The 20,835-nt window shown below is 43.7% G+C and overlaps 1 long non-coding RNA gene across 1 annotated transcript in view; it reads left to right on the top strand.

Moving 5' to 3' along the window:
* The window catches only part of LOC311620326, a 36,260-nt gene extending 19,300 nt beyond the window's left edge, over positions 1 to 16,960 (top strand). Inside the window, exon 3 of the long non-coding RNA XR_014794679.1 lies at positions 15,724 to 16,960. This is a non-coding gene — a long non-coding RNA (uncharacterized lncRNA). The remainder of the gene's footprint in view (positions 1 to 15,723) is intronic.
* Positions 16,961 to 20,835: the final 3,875 nt, after the last annotated feature.

Below are 20,835 nucleotides of genomic sequence, written 5' to 3'. Positions count from 1 at the left end.
GAAGGGACTGGAGTCCATGTTGATGTAAACACCTTGGTGGCTGCGGTGAATGGCAGTGGCTGCAACAGTGGGGTGATGGGGCTGGTGCCTTCCTCTGATCAGCTCGGTTGCCTCCCACAATGGGAGGCCAGACTTTGGCTTAGGCCCAATCCTCATGGGGCAGGGGCCTAACTCATCAGTAGGACATCACCTGAGGGCTCCCAGTATGTGAGAGGGGGCCGGCTGGGCTGAGGCCCCCTGCTCCATTGCACAAATTTCGTGCACCGGGACTCTAGTAGTATATAATGCATATAACCTGCAAAATATGTGTTAATTGACTGTTACAATACTGGTAAGACTTCTGGTCCACAGTAGGCTATTATTAGTTAGGTTTTGAGGGAGTAAAACGTTATACATGGATTTTTAACTCCTGTGCTGTTCAGGGTCAACTGTAGTTAAGTTGTTAAGTTTCCTCTTAAACCAGCCCATTCTTCTAAGTATAATAATGTGCCTAGTAATTTGTTCAAATATGGTAATGTGGTTTTGTGACTGTCTATTCTGATTGTTACCATTTCCCCAATTATGTTAACTTCTGCTAGATTAAAATGTTATTCTATACAACAGAATTACGCTAGAGTTTAGACAGCACAGTTCAAGAGTCAATGGCAAGACACTGCTCACAGTGAAACCCAGTAAAGAGTAGAGAGGGGCTCTCACTGCCTGACTCTCCTCCAGTGCATATCTTTCCCAGCTGTGGTGCTGACAGACAGATTGCCCGAACACCACCGGGGGGGGCTGAGCCATGAGGAAATGAGAGCATGAGGAAATTTTTTCTAGGGAAAAAAATATTTTTCCTTACAAACTTGAAATATTTTCCCTTTTATGCTATATTCATTTTTTTTCCCTTTTGAAATAGCATGTCTTCACCCTCCACGGAATGTGCTTTCCCTCTTTAGATTCCTGTAGCAAATGAAAATTAATTTTCACCTGCTTCACATGGACAGTTCCACAGGCTTGTGGTGCATATTAGAAGACGTTAAAAATGAGTCCTTTTTTTTCTTCTTTTTTTTTTTTCAGTTGATGAAAACGGTAAAATGGACAAACTGAAATTTTAAAACACCTCCCTCACCTCGGCCCCCCCCCCCCCCCCCCCCCCCCCCGCCCGCAATTGGACTTGAGGGCACCAATAAGCAAAGCAGTTTTTGAAGGCAGTGCTGCAGCTCTGGGTCCGTGGTCCGGTTTACCTTTCGTTTCCCCATCCTGGGGAGGAGGCCCTCGCCTGGCTGTGCAATAGTTCTGGGACCTGGGACCAGGCCCCCTTCTGGAGGGGGACTCAGTCCTCACGCATGTCAAGCAGGAGCGGCAATGGCTGTTGACAGGGCTCTTGAGAGGCCTGAACAAAAAGGTTTTGTAAACGGCTGGGAAGCCTGTGTGCGTGGAAGGTGTAGTTATTGTTTCTGTGTCAGTAAAACCTCTTGAGAGCCTCCGCGAGAGGCTCGAGATGGAGAGGGAAGGAAGTGAGAGAAGAATCAGGCGTTTTGTTGCTATTTAAAAGCCACCCTAGTAACAAGCCTGGCAGGCTAAAGAGCTGAAACCAAACGGGGCTTTCAAGGTTCTGTGGGTTTCGGTGATTCCCATTAGCCCGAGGGCTCCCCTTTTGTCTCTCCCCGTGTAGCGGCGCTCACACCCCGGGTTGGCACGAGATGAAACGCCGCTGTGCACACAGAAACCGCTTGTGCACTCTCCAGGGTCTCTCCTTGACTTCCTTCCAGTTTTTCTTTCTTAATACCGCTGGCACGTTCAGAAGTGAAATGCCAAAACAGAGTTACAAACATTGTAGTGCATTTTTTTTTTTAACATTTAAGGTTTAAACGAGTAATTTTAACACATGCATTTAAATAAGTGCAATATAATTATCTTTCTCCTCCCTCCCCCCAAAGATTACAACATTTATAAGCAATGTTTATGTAGGACGCACTATAGAGCCGTGGGACCCAGATTGAAGGGCGTGTGATGAATGACTCCTTCCAGTCAAATGAGGGGAATGCACTGCATGCAGAGGCTTATTTGGGAACCATGTCAAAAGTCTTCACTGGAGACCCTTTCTAACCTGGAAGGCTGGCTGAGAAGCTCTCTGCCCTCGGTCCCCCAGCAGCTCTGCCCCCAAACCCACCACTGAGACCCAACTATCAGTGCGTGATTGCAACTGTGAAGCAGGGAGGAGAAAAGTAAGGGGTGATGGAGAGGTCGATATGGATTCCTTCCAGAAATAGTTTTCAAGTGCTTACCATGCTCATAAGTCATGAATGACAAGTTCCTGATTAAGCTCATATTCAGGGTTTGAATCCTAGCAGTTCTATTCCCTACTCGTGTTAATGACCCTTTCTAAGCCTGTTTGCTATCGGTTACCTCAGTGGTCGGCAAAGTCATTAGTCAACAGAGCCAAATATCAAGAGTACAATGATTGGAATTTCTTTTGAGAGCCAAATTTTTTAAACGTAAACTTTTAATTGATCAACATTTTTCCCATTTATGGTTATTGCTTTTTATTGTCTTAGGAAATCTTTGCTTGGAGCAGTTCTTGTGGAGGCAGCTGGTGCAAAACTGGGAAATTGTTAAGCACTGTGTTGCACGGACTAGCAAACCATTCAGTCAGGATAGCTGAAGGCAGCCCTAAGAAACCAAAAATGAGATACCTGTTCATGCCTTCTGTGTGTGAAGACACACTGGGAGGGGCATACAAAGAACAATCCAGAGACCCCTGCACACTTTGCATTTTCCAAGTGCTCTGACAGGTAGAATACAATGTGTGGGAAAGAGAATTACAAAAGAGAGAGACCACAAATGAAGGATTGGAGACCAGCTCAGGGAGGCCAGAAGAAAGATCACAATATCCCCAATACCCTAATATGGCCACCTGTCTTCTTCTGCTTCTACTTAGAGCTCTTTCAAAGATCAAATCCACAAAGGTAGGCATTGGCATTGGAGAGATGGCCCTAAAGTTGGTGGCATGTTATGGTATACAGCATTTCTAATGTCCCCAAAGAGATACTTTATCCTAATCCCGGAATCTGTAAGTGGGATGAGACACTAGTCACTCATTCAATCGTGTGGTATTGAAGGCAGAACTGGACTTATGAGGAGATTATCCAGGTACCTGTGATTTGATCAATCACATCTCTGTAAGCAAAGAGCTTAGAGAGAGGAAGTTAGAGTTTGAAGAATGAAGGAGATTTGACTTGAAGGTGCAGGAGGTCACATGAGAAGGAATTCAGGCAACCTTAAAGAACTGAGAGAGGGCCCTGGCCAAGAACCATTAAGGAAACAGTCCCTACACCCACAAGGAACTAAATCCTGCCAACAGCCTGAATGAGCCTGGAAGAGATTCCTAGTTAGAGCTTGGCTGATAATCTAGCTTGATCTGTGCTATATTCTGACCTATAGACTTATGAGCTAATAAATGGGCCATGATTTAAGCTGCTAAATTAATGTAGTTGAAGGACATGAATGAGAAGGATATTGCCAAGTTTAATCTAAAGAAAAGTGATATGATAAAGGGCCATTTAACAGTTCCAAGGAAAAAGGTGAAGGAGGAGAAAGGGACAAAGAGGTTGAGGAGGAGAATAATTAATAAAACTGTTTTACCGCCTCCATGTGAATACATGTAGGACAGATACCATAATTGACCCACCTCCCGAGATGTGAGAGATGTCTGTTGCTCTCACTGAGTTTAATTCTACAATTGAAAAATGATCCCATTGCACTTTTTGAAATGCTCTAGAAATTGCCAGTGGTTTCCATGATGTGTTATAGGTGTCACAAACACCCAGAAGTTCTTTCAAAATAATTCATATTTGTAAATATTTTTAAAATAAGAAGACACTCTTTTATTTTTCCCATTCTATGAATATAGGAGATTCATATGAGAGGGGAATGTAAAATGTTCCTGGAATTAAATACAGACGCACACATGTATACACACACACACACACACACACACACACACACACACGAGGCCCAGTGCATAAAATTCGTGCACAGCAGAGATTGGGGGGGGGGGGGGTATTCCCTCAGTACAGCCTGCACCCTCTCCAATCTGAGACCCCTCAGGGGATGTTCAACTGCGGGTTTCGGCTTGATCCTGGGGATCCCTCTCACAATCCTGGTCTGCTGGCTCCTAATCACTCACCTGCCTGCCTGCCTGGTTGCTCCCAACTCCACCCTCCCACCCCCCGCTGGCCTAGTTGCCCCTCACTGCCCCCCCTGCCTGTCTGGTCACTCCCAACTGCACCCCCCTGGCCTGGTCACCCCACACAGCCTGCTGTTCAGTCGTTTGGTTGTCCCTCACCTAACCCCCATGCCAGCCTGGTCATAGGCAGCCATCTTGTGAGGGCATGACAGTCAATTTACATATTACCTCTTTATTATATAGGATGTATATTTTTAATTTATTTGTAATGTAATGTTATTGATTAGAAATCCTGAGTTACCAATTGCATATATCTACAATTTGTAAAAAGAACAAAGCAAAGTAGGCAAACTCTTGTGGTCCATGACTGGTACTGTGATGTGGTGGGAGTGGTACCTTTGAGAGGGCCTGTGGGATGAGGCCAACCCTGTCAGCACTGCTCCAGGTTGTCTCCTGTTTCTATTGACAGTGACATAACAGTCCGCTGATATCCTTAGCTGTGGGAAAAGGACATCAACAGACGGCATGAGATGTGTTTCTGATCATTTTTCATTAAATCTGGTAGTTTTAAAACAAACTGTAAAAATCTTCATTGTCAGAAGAAAAATTGTAGTCACTGCTTTGATCTCCTTAAACACACAAGCCACAGCTTTCTGTTACTTTCTGATATTTTTAGCAGCTAAGACCTTCTTTTCACTGAGGCACAAAATAACACAAAGGCATGAATAGCCAGCATGGAGCAACCTGAGTTTTCACAAAGAGCACACGCCTGGGCGATAACCACCCAGAATGAGCAGCCTCATTCCCACTTAACGCTTCCCCTTCTCCCCAGAGATGACCTCCTTCCTCATTCCTAATATGAAGGTCTGATTTCTTTCAAAATGCTGAAATGCTATTGGAGGAAAATAGATTGTATTCCTTAACTGGGGAAAAAGAAGCTTTACCTCAAGGTCATGAGGACTTTTCCTGTTTTCTTTTAGTTTTATGGCTTTGCCGTTTGCATGTAGGTGTCCACCCATCTCATTTTAATTCTCCTTATGCTGTGAGGTCAGATAAAGCTCCATCCCTGGCCCAGCCTGGAGCCAAGCCCAGGGATCTGCCTGGCCCCTCCTCTCAGCAGGTTCTGGACTCTGTCCGGTTTTCCTCTCCTGAAACTGCTGAAAACTCTGAGATGATTTCAGAGACTTTCTGCATCTGATTTTTAGTCTCCACTCCTCGTACACTCCCAATTCAGGAAATGATGTGAAGAGAAATCAGCTATGTGTCTGAGGTCCCCTGTGTCCCCTGTGTCCCCAGGCTTTCTCTGGTTTCTCTGTCCCCAGACTCCCTGCTTTGCTGGGACCAGAATGGGGATGGGGGTGGGGTTCCTGGAAAGAGTGGCTGCTGGAGTCAGCTCCGTGCTCTGAGGGTCTACACGGTCCAGTCTCAGCCCCTCCAATTCTCATTGCTTCCACAGCCCCCTGTCGCCTTCAAACAGAGGGCGTCTGCATTTAATTGGACCTTTCTTGCTTTACTGGACAGAAGTGCTGGTCTGCTACAAATTACCCTTGCAATAACATAGGCATTCACGTTTTTTGTTTTTTGTTTTTAATTTATTAATTTAAGAGAGAGAGAACATCGATTTGTTGTTTCACTTATTTATGCATTCATTCATTGATTCTTGTATGTGGCCTGACATGGGATTGAACATACAACCTTGGTGTATAGGGATGCTGCTCTTAACCAAGTGAGCTACCTAGGCAGGGGCAACAGATACATTTTTAATGGTAATGGTGGCAATGTTATGAAGACCCCCCCCCTCCCCCCCCCCCGCCACACACACACACAATGCTGTTAAAAGAGGGAATATCAGGAGTCTCTGGTTTAAGAAATCCACTATTTCCTGTAGCAGCCACTGTAATGTATCACTAGTGGACCTGAGCTGTGAGCACATGGACAGGGCATCAGCGAAAGAGCCAGCAGCTCAATGTCTAATCCCACTGTTCCCATCAGTCCTTCCTAAAGACTAAGTGATTTAGCCTCTCTGGGTCCCAGTTTCCATGACCCTGGCATTTCTCCACCTTAAGCACAGAAGCCTATCTTTTAAGTGCTTTAAATCCTTGGAACAAAAGACAGCTATTTTTTTTTTTTAAATAGATTTTATTGATTTGTTTACAGAGAGGAAGGGAGAGGAATAGAGAGTCAGAAACATCGATGAGAGAGAAACATTGATCAGCTGCCTCCTGCACACCCCCTACTGGGGATGTGCCTGCAACCAGGGTACATGCCATTGACTGGAATCGAACCTGGGACCTTTCAGTCTGTAGGCTGATGCTCTATCCACTGAGCCAAACATGTTAGGGCCAAAAGGCAGCTATTTTAAGAGATGCCACACACACTTCCTGAGCCCATTTAAAATGACGTGCGTATGCTTTAAAAACCATGACAGTAGTTTTTGGGTTTTGTTGTTGTTTTAAGGTAGGAAGGAAGCAGAAGAAATTCCCACCAGGGTACACGCTACCAAAACCTACCGAGACACAGTCCCTAGAGGCTCTCTGAGTAAACGTCCCTTTGCCTCCACACAGTGTCTTCAACGGTTGCTCCCAGGTCCACTCCGCAGCTCGGGTATGAACCCAGCTTTATCAATGGAAAGATATGTACACATATAATACCTTAATAAAAAAAAATTAAAAAAAAAGAAGTCCCTGGTGGAAAATGAAATTAAAAGCCATCAGTTAATATACCTAGGATTAAAGCCGAGTTTATCTTTTTTTATTAAATCCTGACCCAAGAGTATGATTTTATTTATTTATTTATTTATTTATTTATTTATTTATTTTATTTTTTGAGAGAGAGAGAGAGAGAGAGAGAGAGAGAGAGAGAGAGAGAGAGAAAGATTGACATGGATCAGATGCCTCCCACATGTGCCCCAACCAGGGATTGAACCCAAAACCTGGGTATGTGCCCTGATGGGAATCGAACCCACAGTCTTGCAGTGTATAGGATGACACTCCAATTAAGTGAGCCATCAGGCCAGGACAAGCCAAGCTGATCTTGATAATGTTTAGTATCCTGGGCTGGAATGGAATTCAGAGTAGTTTTTTTTTTGTTTTGTTTTGTTTTTTCTCTCCCGTGTTTGTATTTGCAACTGACAAGGCCTGGTGATGGAGGAAGGGGCTTTGGAAACAGAGCCAGGGAGGGACAGGCGAGGGTGGACGCAGCTGGGTAGTCACCGCCAGGAGTGGGACCATCCTTAGGCAGAGAGAAGGCTGTGCCTGCCTGCTCCCTGGCAGCTGGCTTCCAGCGTTGGGAACTCTGTAACAATGCAAGACAGGCAGAGACAAAGCAAATCTGAGTGATCACCCCTTTGGGAGAAAAAAAAAAAGATGAATAAGGAATTGAAATTGTCTTTTAAAGTAGTGTTAGAAGAAAATGAATGTTGTCTATTGAGGAGCCAGCACCCAGAGATAACCCCAGCTAATTGAGGATGTGATGGCTGGAAGATAAACAAAATAAAGTGTAGGAGAGTCCCGAGGAAAACAAATGAAGGAAATAGGGAGGGAATCAAACACAGGATGAACTGGAGGAAGTGACTACTTGGGGACAGGCCAGGGGAAAATATTGAAAAATAAAAAGTGAGAGTCCGTCCTTCTGGTGGGGATATGGATAATTGGGGAGGCTGTGCAGCTGTGGGTGCTGGAGGTATATGGGAAATCTCCGTGCTTTCCTCTTAATTTGGCTGTGGACCTAAACTGCTCTAAAAATTAAGCTTTGTGAGTGTGTGTGTGTGTGTGTGTGTGTGTGTGTGTGTGTGTTTATAAAAGAACCTAGAAAAAGTCAAGCAAACTCATAACAATGCGAGATTGCTAAGGCAGGGGGAGGCGAGTTATCACTCATTAGAAAACATCTTATTCAAAGGCTTGACCTTGACCTCTCCTCATGTAACCTTAGGGAACATCTCTCTGGGGATTTTGACTCAAGGAGAAAAATAAACCAAAAACAGCCACACTGATCAGACAAGAGCCCCAAACAGGAGCGAACACATTTCACAGGAAGCCTCCCAAGAGGGTCCCTCTGTTCCTCTCTCCATCCTTGGAGCTCCCAGCCCTGTCCCTTCACATCCTCTCCTTCATTTTTTGCCACGCTTTTCCATTCTTCCAGGAAGCTTTCCCACTGGGCACTTCTGATGTTTCCTACTCCTCATCCAATTGACACAAGGAATCGATATAGGAAACAGGATAAAAGTGATGAAAACAAAGGTTGATAATAACACACATTTATATGTGGTTTATTATATAATGTATACCGTGATGCATTATATATCCTAATGTATATTAAGAATGGCTTAGAAGTTGAGAATAAGCATATGCCATTCTCGAAAGTCTCCTCTCTTTTACCGTAAGCCACGAGTGAACTCTGGATTTGAGCTTTATCTTGGCACTTGAAGGTTTGTTCACACTGTTCTGAAAGGCCTTCTGACTGTTGCCGGATCTCTTGGGAACACTTACTCCCAAAACTGTACAATTTCTGTTGCCATTATTTTGAAATACCTATTTCCTATAATACACCACAGTGAAACTGCCTAGCAAGTTGTAATCATAAATATGATGATACTTTGTACTTTGAAAGTGTTGCACTCCTCCAGCCAGGATTTCCCAAGCATGCTTGCGAGCCAGGCAGCACTACGCACTTCGGGTTTTGTAGCTAAGCAAACCGGAATATAGAGACGTTAAGAACTGGAGCCAGAGCCTTGCAGCAAGTCAGGAATAAAGCTGGAATTCAAGGGAAATATCTTACATTCTACATTGAACTTCCTGTACTGGGAAACACGAAATAAGAAGGGGAAATTATAAATGAAGGTTGCAGAAGTATTTTAATCAATTAGTGCATATACTAATTAAAAGCCAATGATTCATAAGCAGTGTCAAGGAAGAGTGGTACTAACAAAAAACATTATATTTTTTGGTTTTAGTATTTGTTTCTTGATTTCTCATAATTAAAATTTGTCATAAAAACCCATAAATTTTCATGGTCTTAGTGCAAGATAGGAGATAATAAAACGAGCTTAAGAACGATTATTAAGTTAGTTTTATTCAAGTGCAGAATCATGCTGGCAAACTCCATACTAGCTACCATCTTCCTTTTTGGAAGAGATGAGGGATCTGTTACGATAATGTCTGTAATAGTTAAGAGTCCTTTAAACTGCTAGTAAAGGTATCTGTGCAGCAAACATTTGCTTCAGATTCCTGGACATCATAATAGGGCAACCCTGAGCCAGAGATTGCTAGGTTGACTGTGTTTTACTCATTTTTTCCAGATACTGATGAAATGCTGAGACATGAAGCTCTTGTTGGAGGGTGAGGACGGCGGGGAGGGGTGGTGAGCAGAGAGTAGGAATGTGGAATTGGGCCTGCTGTTTGCTCTGGCGTGTCTGCACCACAGACGTGCAAACAACCAGGGGATGCCACCTGCCAGGGGCCCACCTGGCACCTCCCAGCTTTCTCTGCACATGCAGAATTCTGCACCTGTTCGTAACACAACTCCCGGCACCAGGCTGTGCTGATTTGATGGAAAGAGCATTGGATTTGAGGGCAGACGACCAGCCTCTGGGTCCTGCGTGAGAGATGAGTGGCTTTGACCTCTTCGAACCCCAGTTTGCCTCCTACGCAAGAGGGAACATGTTAACATCTCACGGAATTATTGCTTTGGTTCAGTGAGATACCGGATCTGGCGGGAGTGCTCTGTACGGTAAACTACAAAGAACAACAGAAATCCTTGTTGCTGCTTAGCGAGTGATCCTCGGTGCCACTCGGTCGTACCTCGCTGAGAAACCTCTCTAACCAGCTCCATCATGTGTACCCCGTCATTAGGCGGCTTCACTGCTGCAGGGCCTGAGCCATCCCAGGGGCCCCACGCTCAGAAAGGCCCTGCGCTTTGTCTAATGGTCTGCTGTCATCTTGAAATTCTTACTTATTTTCAAATAAAGGGCTTTCGGTTTCATGTGACGCGGAGCCCTACAAAGTATGCAGCTGGTACCGCCTGTCATGTTTTTCTAACTCACAAAGTAAAGCCCGACTTTGAAATTCCTTGGAATTTGCCTCATGTCTAACCATCTGCTTCGAGGATCGTGTCTATGTAGCAAGTAGTTATAAATTAATATTTTTATTAAAATAGCTTATATTTGACATATCCCATCATAAAACAGCTTGCAAAGTTGTGACCTCATGGTCCACTCTCTCTGGGCCCTCTGGATTCTGAGTTTCTGGAGGAAACGTTTTAAATTCCTGTCCTAGTGCCTGGCACACTGGGGACACCCAATGGGAGTGGAATGTGTGCACATCGTGTACACTGTATCAGTCTATTGTGAGAAGCATTCCATTTGGATGACAAATGTATCCTAATAGGGTGATGTATGGTTCTACTTTCCATATTGTGGTTTATAGCAGCCGAGGGCATATGACTTTCAAAATACCAGTTGCTGCAGCTTTCTTCAAGTTCTTTTAATGTATTTTTTTTTTTTTAAACAAACCTTTGATTCTCCAGAGAAAAAAAATGAAAATCTATTTTATGTTGTGCTTTCAATTATAATAGAGTCAAACCTAATATTCTTGTTCAGGAAAGTTAGGTTGTTTGGCTTTGCTGTGTCTGCCATTTGGTAATAAAATGACAGTCAAATAATTTTAAAATATATTTTATTAATTTTTTACAGAAAGGAAGGGAGAGGGATAGGGAGTTAGAAACATCCATGAGAGAGATACATTGATCAGCTGCTTCCTGCACATCTCTTACTGGGGATGTGCCTACAACCAAGGTACATGCCCTTGACCAGAATCAAACCTGGGACCTTTCAGTCCACAGGCCGACTCTCTAGCTACTGAGCCAAACCTGTTAGGGCTAGTCAAATAATTTTAAAGTACACATCGTTTGTTTTCCATTGTAAGTGAAGTTGGGTGACCCCAGATGGGTTTCAGCAATACATTTGGGAGTGGTGGGCACTCCTGCAGGGAAAAGTGGTTATATTAGTTATATAGGATAGGGAGTTTATGTTAATTATCTATTGCTGAACAAAAATTTGCTCTCATACATTTCAGTCTAAGGCAGCATTGGGGATCTGGGAGCAACTTAACCAAGTTGTTGTGGCTCGGGGTCTCCTGTGGAGCTGCAGTCCAGATGCTGGCTGGGGTTCAGTCCTCTGGAGGCTCGACTGGGGGGGGGGGGGGGGATCTGCTTCCAAGAAGCCTGGCTCTCAGTCTCTCAGACTATTGGCCAGAACCTCCCGCTTCTCTCTATGCGGCCTTCCTACTGGACTGTGTGAGTAGTGAGTATCCTCAAGACACAGTCACAGGATTCCAGAAAGTCATCCAAGAGCACATGAGACAGAGGCCACAAGGACTTTCATATTCTAGCCCCAAAAGATGTATTTCCACTGGTTGTGCAAACTGTCTCAGTCATTGGGCTGCTACACACACACACACACACACACACACACACACACACACAGAGAGAGCACACACACAGAGAACACACACACACACACACACAGAAAGAGAGAGAGGGAGAGGGAGAGGGAGAGAGAGAGAGAGAGAGAGAGAGAGAGAGAGAGAGAGAGAGAGAGAAAGAGAAAGAGAGAGAGAGAAAGACTGGGTGGCCTGTAAGCACAGACATTTATTTCTCACAGTTCTGGAGGCGGGGAAGCCCAAGATTAAGGTGCCAGCAAAGTCCCGTTGTGGTGAGACGTCTCTTCTGGGTTTGTAAATGGCACCTCCTGTACCCTCACGTGGTGGAAGAGGCGAGGAGTCTCTGGCGCTCTCTATTGTAAGAACATTGATTCTGTTCCTGAGGGCTCAGTCTTCCTAACCTGAGTACCTCCCAAAAGCCCCATCTCCTACTTCCACCACTGCCATCACCTTGGGGTCTAGGTTTCAACTATGAATTTGGGGGTGAAGGAGGACACAAATATCATACCACAGTGCAGACCAACCCTGATACAGCGTGGGAGGGACTATAGAAGACCGTGAACATCAGGAGGTGGGATCAGTGAGGCTGGCTACACAGAGTCTTTTCTCAGAATTTTACTGCAATTCCAAGCATTTGGCTCCTTAGAAGCCCTGCACAAGCAGACTGAAGGCCGGGGGAACCAGACTCAGTTTAATTTTCAAGTCCGTTTTTGTTAGATACTGAATAAGGGCTCTTGTGTGTTACAAATGTGGAAGAAGAATCACCCATATGAATGAAGCCATTTCAAGTGTCCCTACATTCTTAGTGCTGTGTTAAGCGCCTCCAGGTTGGGAGCACAAGTTGTTTTAGAGAAAGATAAACAGAAAACAATATGCTAGGATGTATAGTCAATCCAGGGAAAGTGCAATTCAGACTGAACACTATAAGAATTTAGTGCTCTGTGCTCGTTTTCAAAAATGCAAAGCCTCCTGAAGATGTAAGTTTGTTGAAAATGGGATAAAGAGATGATATGGAGAGGTGAGGATAAAGGGGGGTGGGGATCTGAGCAGCGGCAGGAGGGGCAGGGGCTGACTCAAAAGCCTCGTTGGCTTGAGTGAGGCTGACTTCTACCCTCAGGGGAGGCACAGGGAGTCCCACCTCCCTTTACATCAGGAAAATGGAAGGAAGCAGACATATCAATAGAGGGGAGGCCAGAGCCATGGACATTTATCAGATAATGGCCACATGCAATGTACTTTCCATGTTATTTTATTTCAACTCCAAGTGACTGGGAGAGGTGAGGGCAGCAACCTCCTCTTTGCAGAAGGGGGCTCTGAACCCAGAGCTGTTTGCATCCAGAGCACACACTGTTTCCACAAGACGCTCCCATCTCTGTGGGGATGGACCAGCTGGAGCCTGTGAAAAACAAACAGGACTCCTGGGAGCGGGGAGGTGCTGAGTCATTGGCATCTAGCCATCGGGTAAACTTCCTCCTCTCTGTCCACAGTCCTGGAAGACAGGCTGTGACTCCCCTAGAGATGCATAGAGACACAGCTGTCCACAATTTCCACTCTGCCTGCTGCGGTCGGACACACCCAGCAGGGACGGACACAGGCGTGCCTTGCAGAGGGATCATTTTACATCCATTTCCAAATGGAGCCATTTGCTTTTAGCCACTTTGAGTTTAAATAAAAACCTGCTTCTCAGATGGAGATGAGAGTGGCCATTTAAGAAGAGATAACAATGATATTATCAATCACATTGTGGAAAATAAAACAGGAGAGGCAGTTTGGTATAGAAGAGTTGGGAGAGTCAGGTTTGAATTTTAGCTCCATGTCTAAGTGACTTAAAACAAATATGTAAGCTCAAGCTCTCACTTGTAAAATGTGGAGAAGACGCCCACCTCGTTAGTGTTGTTTTAAAGGAGGGAATGTTAAATACGGCCATGATAGCTCATAGTAGGTGATATATATAAATTGTAGTTACTTCTATTAAAAATGAACTACTTTTCCCCCAAAAGATTTACTATTCTAACTTGGTCTGCTTTGGCGGGGGATATCTAATATGCATCTTCATTCTTAGGTAAACACCAACTAATGCTGGGTGTTTACCTAAGGATGTGGACTGTGCCTTCTTAGTTCACTGCACATCCTGGTGGTTGAGATACAGCTGCAGAATGGGAGGGTGTCAGGAACATTGTCCCGAGTTAGAGAAACATGGAGAGAGAACCAAGAGGGGTTAAACATGACCTTCTGAGTTGAGTGATGGCAAGATGAAGGAAAGTGAAGACAATGATGGTATGTGAGGGGTGGTGTGGACATGGGCCAAGCCAGCGCTAAGGCAGAAGGTTGAATGTACTGATGGATTTGAAGGTGGTTTGTAAAGAAGACATGCCATTCACATTATCATCAGGGGCACACCGCAAGCTCTCAGTGTGTTAGTGACAGAAGAAGGGAGAATGGAACAGGAGTTGCTAAAACCCAGACGAATGTTTGTCCTGCTCTATGCCATCTTGGGAATGCGGTTGCTCCACCTCTCTCTGATATTTCATGGTTATTTAGAGATCAGCTGTGGCACAGCCTGCATATGTGTAGTGCCTAGTGTTACTCATCAGTTTCTCTACAATTTTCATTGTGAGGCCAAATTATCAAAGAGATATCAAGTCTTACTTCAGTGGAATGCCAACACGGGGGAAGGAGAGAGACTCGATCCTTAGGAGAAAAGTTCAAGAGATTAGGGCTTTGGGAGACAGGCACAGCCTAACCAGAGCTTTGAAAATCTTGCCTCTGAAGGACGGAGTGTGTGTGTGTGTGTGTGTGTGTGTGTGTGTGTGTGTGTGTGTTGGGTGGTCAGTCAACCCAAAAGAATCCTGAATAGCTTGGCTATTTATGTGGAATGAAATGGCCTTTTCTTCTTCTTTTTTAAAAAAGCTAGATGAGAGATGGAGAAGATGATAAAGAAAATTACAAGCTTCCTGTGGGAGAAAGATTGGAAATTAGCCTCAAAACTGCTTTGTAATTACGTCTGTCTACTTTAGATATTATGGCTTAAATTAGTGGTGGTAAAATATATATACCATTTATGCTGTAATGTAGGCTTAGTTTTTAATCAACAGAAATATGTATACTGCTTTACAGAAGGTGGGCTCCACTATGAGCTATTTGTTTATTAGACTTCAGAACATATGACTTAAAGGAGCATCACTAGATATAATTGAGGTGAGGCAGCTCAATCAGTCACTGTGAGCAGTTACTATTCTAGTGTCAGATTTTGCAGGCTTAGAAGAGGTAATTTCCAAAAAAATTCTCCCTATCTGGAACTACCCATTTTTACTGACATTTTAGAGGCAAACACAGCAAAAAGCAAGTTCCATGCTCACCGAGTGTAGAAGTAAGCTCCAGATCCCCAGTCTATATCGTTTGTAGGTTGCACTCTCTGGGACTAGAAATTGCTTAAATTAAGAAGTAGGAATGATAGGTGGAGAATTAGCTCCTTTGTTTACTCACTGTAAACAAACCATCAGATCACTCAAAGCACAATTTGTCTCACTGGCAGTTTCATTTATCTGAGGAAATGAAATCTTCTCACCTCTTCACCTTACCTCGCTAGAGCAATATGAATTTAATGGTATCCAAATGTCCCGGGTTTATTTGCTTGCTTACTGAGCCTTCCATTCAGAGTAAGATAAGACCTGATAGTTTTGTTTTGTTTTTAACCAAAGTTGATTATCCCCTAAGTGCAAAACACTTCCAAAATACACAGAAAGAACATGAATGCATGTTACATTTAGATTAAGCAGGCGACCCCAGGAGAATTTTAGAGACATTTTAGAGATTGGGGAAGTGGAGAAAAGAATGCATATTTATTCATAGGATTTATGTAGCTCACTTATAAGACATTTCAAAAAAAAAATTATCTCAAAACAAGGACATATGCCTAATGAGTTCCATCTCGGTTTACCAATGTGAGGTTTGGGAGGTAGGAAGTCACATGGGTCTGACCTTCCCGCGGTTCCCAGGAGGAAGGTGTTAGACAACAGTCAAAGCCGACGAGTGTCCCCTGGGCTTTGACCTTTTTAAGTTCTGGCTCTGGTGGCCACGGTTGCCTCTCTTGTAGTTGATCGTGTCTCATGTGTGCAGGGTTTCTCTCTGGCCTGACTGAAGAACTTCCCTGGAGAAGGAAGTTGGAGCACCCAGAGTGAGAACCCGGCCTGGGGGAACTCCTGCACTCCAAAATTGGCAGATGTGAGTCGCCATCCCGCAGGAGACAGTTCCCTTGTCTTCAGGGCAACTGGGCATGACTTCGTGACTAAATTTTAACCAAGGAGATTCAGCAAACAATACTTGGCAGGTCTGATCACCTTTAATGAGAGATGACTACTGTGCACCCTTGATTTCTCTGCTCCTCTGTCCCTCCCTCGGATTGTGGACTGGAAGATGGACACAGGAGGATGACCATCAGTCACTTGGGGGATGATGGCAGAGAGGGAAACCAGAGGGGTCTGGACTCTTGAGGACTCTGAACCTGCCATGATGGCCCTGCCCCTGTCGCACCTCCTGATTTCACCTAGGCAGGAAGAGGACATATTCCTGTCTTGTTTAAACCAAAGTTATTTTGAGTTTCCTGTCACTTGCCGCTAAACTGGGTAATAGACAAAATTTGGTTACTGTTTTTTTTGTTTGTGTTTGTTTCCTTATTTTTGCCAAAATTTTCCATACACTAGGGCTAATACAAAGTTATACCGGACAGGCAATGGGAGAACACGGAGTGTGGTGCAGGCCACTTTCTAGGATTCCGGAGGACTCCTGCTCCGTGTCAGTGGCTGATCCAGGGCTACTCACACACCTTCAGGGCCAGCCTCCTCGGGGTGGCTGTGAAGAAGTCATAATCAATAGTGGCTCATCAGCAGCTCCTTAAATATCTTCTAAAGATTCAATTAAGGAGAGCTTGGTAGAAATCATAATGGGGTCTGCCCTTTCGGATAGGTTTTTTCTGAGGGGAGAAGAGAACAACTGAGAATTAAACAGATATTCCAAGTGGTTTCCCCTGAAATTGTGTCAGGCAATGCAGGCCCAAGTCCAAGATTTTCTTATGAATAAAGATTTATTATCCAAAATGTATAAAGAGAGGGGATGGGAAAGGGGTAGAGCTAATTCAAATAAAATAAGCTCAACAATGATTGTTGCAATAATGGCAAAACCTCAGCTTATTGCAATTTTTAATATTTAGCTGCTTCTTTTGACCTAGAACTTTTTGTGTATTCACGATTGTGTGGCATTTCAACAGGAACGGTCCTGTTTCAGTTCTTCCTCTGAGATGTTTACTTGTCATTGGAACACTTAACGTTAGTTGATGTTTCATCCTCTGCTCTATCTAGCAAAGTACCAGTGGTCATCGAACCATGGCTCATAGGCCCAATCAATCCACGGGCTAGCAATGTTTTATATATATTGCTATCATAGTTGACAGCCAATATTATTTTATATTAGTTTCAGGTGCACAGCATTGGTATTAATATTTTTAAATGGTTAAAAACTTAAAAGAATAATAACATTTTGTGACAAGAACGTTATGTAAAACTTACATGTTAGTGTTTATAAATGAAGGTTTATTTGAACAAATAAATGCCTATTCACTTACACATTCTCTATGGCTGTTTTCACACCGCAATGATAGAATTAAGTAGTTGCAACATAACCTGCATGGCCTGCAAAATGGAAAATATTTAGTATCTGGCTCTCTTCAGAGAAAATGTCTTGACCTCAGATCCAGCACAATGTGCCATCTTGATTTTGAAATTCAGAAGGAATATCATAGAATTTGAAAGTTGAAAGGGTATTTAGAAAGCCTCTTGCCAACAAACCTGATATATCTTTGACCAAAATCAACAGTCTTATTTTTGTGCAGATATTTTATTCTTAGGAATGGCTACTTAAAAAGTATTTATCTGATGTTCATTTCTTAGTCCTACTTCTACTCTGTCAGCATGGCCAAGAATTGGCATATAATAGATACTTTAGAAGTTTTAATCTATACTAATATAAGGGCAATATGCTAATTAGACTGGGTTGACTAGACATCTTCTGGACGTTCGAATTCCTTTTGGACAAAGCCATGGTGGTGGGGGCCAAGGCACAGGTGATTAGGGGCAATCAGGCCGGCAGGGGAGCAAGCAGTTAGGGGTGAGATCAGGCCTGTGTGGGGGAAGCAGTTAGGGGACAATTAGGCCAGCAGGGGAGGGCAGTTGGACACCCCCCAAGGGGTCCCAGATTGGAGAAGGTGCAGGATGGGCTGAGGGACACCCCCTCCCCCTGCATGAATTTTGTGCACTCGGCCTCTTTTTATTTAATAATTACTTAACACATTGTATGATAGTACTGCTCTAAGTACTTTACAACACTATGAGTAGGTGCTATAATGATCTTTACAGAGGCTACTGAGGTACAGGGAGGTTAATTAAATTTCCCAAGGACACAAATCTTGCAAGAGAGGCAAAGTCAGGATTGAAACTCAGTCTGGTTCTGGAGTCTGGTTCTCTGCCGCTCCATTTACTGAAGAGAGAATGAATAAACAGTTGTCAGTTGCATTCTATGTGTCAGTCCTTCTAATAGGGAAAGGGGACTTCCAAACGCCTAAAAATGTATATGCAGTTCCTCTCAAAGCTTAAGCCATATAATGCTGCGATATGGGAAACAAGGAAGAACATATTCTTGCTGTGCTTCCTGTTTTCTCTTCCTAGTTGTCCTCATTTCTAGGTATAACCAGGATAAACACTTAATATAAAGAAATGTTGAGGAATCCAGGAGCATTTAACACGATGAAGAAAACTCCTGTTGGAAATATGACTGTAGCAATTAGTCCTAGGCTTTACATGACATTGATAAAATCCAGAGGGGGAAATGCATTATTCCTAGTACAGTACCTTGAAAAGGGCAATGAGACTTACTTCCTAGAAGCCTCCAGCAACTCCCCTGTGTTAGTCAGGGTCCACGAAGAACCAACATCAAGGTAGGATTTTACATGCTGAGCCTTCATTAGGGGGAAATGCACGTGTGAGAGGAAGTACGGACGTGGGCAGGCTGGAGGAGCAGTCAGGCCCTGATGGGAGTCTCTTCTGGACTGAAAGGAAGAGGGAGCGAGTGTCTTACATTGCTACAGCCTAAGGCATGACTGAGGGAATCCTTCAGCCAAAACCAGCTGACAAAGGAGTTCTGTGTCTCCCAGGGACCCCAGTCTGTCTCACTGCCCTAAGGATCCACACATTTGTGGATGCATTTCAAAATGCAGGATCTGGGGCACTTGGTCTTAAGCTCCTGGGTAGGAGGTATTTGAGGTGTATTCTCATGGCTGCTACATCTCTCCTCACATCTCATTGGTCCATTATTAAATTAGTCTCTGTTTCAGAGGATTAAGTGACCTGATTGGCTGAGGCTTGGAATCTTGAACCAATCACTGTAGCAATGGGAATGGGCTTTCCTGTAGGCCCATTAAGTCCACTGTCTAGGTCAGCAGGTGGATTGTGGGGAGAGAGGTTGACATCTAACTAAAAATATGGTGAAAAGGAATATCCATGATGCTGCAATTCTAAATTAATTGTTTGTCCTCTGAGCAAATAATTAAAGAGCAATAATTATATGCCTAATACTGTGTTTTCTATCCATTCTTACACTTACTGCCCACAGCACCCTATTAGCTAAGCATTCTTACTAACTCCAGTTCTTAGAGGGTTAAGAAACTTTCCTAAGAACCCAGCAAGCAGGTAGCTGATTGATTGCAAAGTTGTAACATCTCAAAATATTATTATGACCATCTTTTCTCCAGCTTTTGTCAACAGGCTTTTTAAAAATAAGACTACCCTTCAGGAGCTAGCCTCTTCTGGGTGAGAATGGGAGAGCTTTGTGCTCTCTTAGGCACTCTACCAACACCGGTTTGAGATGGCTGTTGAGGACTCTTGAGGCTGGCGTGATGCCAACTGGAAGGGCAGCTTGCCCTTACTGTCCAGTAATTGCAGGTAGCCAAATACAGTGCAACGCTTTGGCACTATAGCATTTGGCAGGCTTTGTGAAAGAGCTGTTTTATGTATTTGTTTTGGTTGCTTAGCTATGGGCTGATATACAGCAGGGTCATGCGGAGCTAGTATTTTAGGGAACCAATAAAAAGACAAGGACTGAAATAACGAGGGCCATGGGGAGAATTTCAATGGTCATCTCAGTGACAACTCATTTGATTACAGTAATCTTTACTGTGGGTGTCACCTGCTTTAAAGAATGCAACACAGATAAATGAAAGGGTGACTATCCACCTTGAAAAGACATAGTAAATTTACAGAAGCATTTACCATGAGTCCCTTAAATATCAATGAAATGCAACTTGAAAAGCAATTCATGCCAGGCCAGTGTGGCTCAGGGGTTGAGTGTCGACCCAGGAGGTTGGAGTTCAATTCCTGGTCAGGGCACATGCCCAGGTTTCAAGCTGAATCCCCAGGTGGGGGAGAGGGAGTATGCAGGAGGCAGCTGATCCATGATTCTCTCTCATCATTGATGTTTTTCTCTCTGCCTCTCCTTTTCTCTCTTTGAAGTTAATAAAAATATATATTTTAAAAAAGCAATTCATTATATATAACACTTAATGTTTTTTATTTTTTATTTATTTATTTTTAAAATATATTTTTTATTGATTTTTCACAGAGAGGAATGGAGAGGGATAGAAAGCTAGAAACATCGATGAGAGAGAATCATCGATCAGCTGCCTCCTGCACAACCCGTTCAGGGGATGTGCCCGCAACGAATGTACATGCTCTTGACCGGAATCGAACCCGGGACCCTTCAATCCGCAGGCCGACGCTCTATCCACTGAGCCAAACCGGTTTCGGCAACACTTAATGTTTTTAAAAATATATATATTTTATTGATTTTTTTACAGAGAGGAAGTTAGAGGAATAGAAAGATAGAAACATTGATGAGAGAGAAACATCGACCAGCTGCCTCTTGCACACCCCCTACCACGGATGTGCCTGCAACCAATGTACATGCCCTTGACCGGAATCAAACCTGGGACCTTTCAGTCCACAGGCCGACGCTCTATCCACTGAGCCAAATCAGTTTCGGCTAACACTTAATGTTTTATCAAGAGTACAACCTTTGGATTAAGGGCTGTTCACATACATATTTTGAAGAAATACATTTCAGAGATCTTCAGCAAGATCAGAGCTCAATGTTTTTCTGTTTCTATTTGCTCAGGAAACATTCATT

This window comes from Pipistrellus hanaki (genome assembly GCF_964339955.1).
Source record: "Pipistrellus hanaki genome assembly, chromosome: 3".
Lineage (NCBI taxonomy): Eukaryota > Metazoa > Chordata > Mammalia > Chiroptera > Vespertilionidae > Pipistrellus > Pipistrellus hanaki.
Note: the sequence above shows the minus strand (reverse complement) of the source record. Positions and strands in the feature narration are given on the sequence as shown.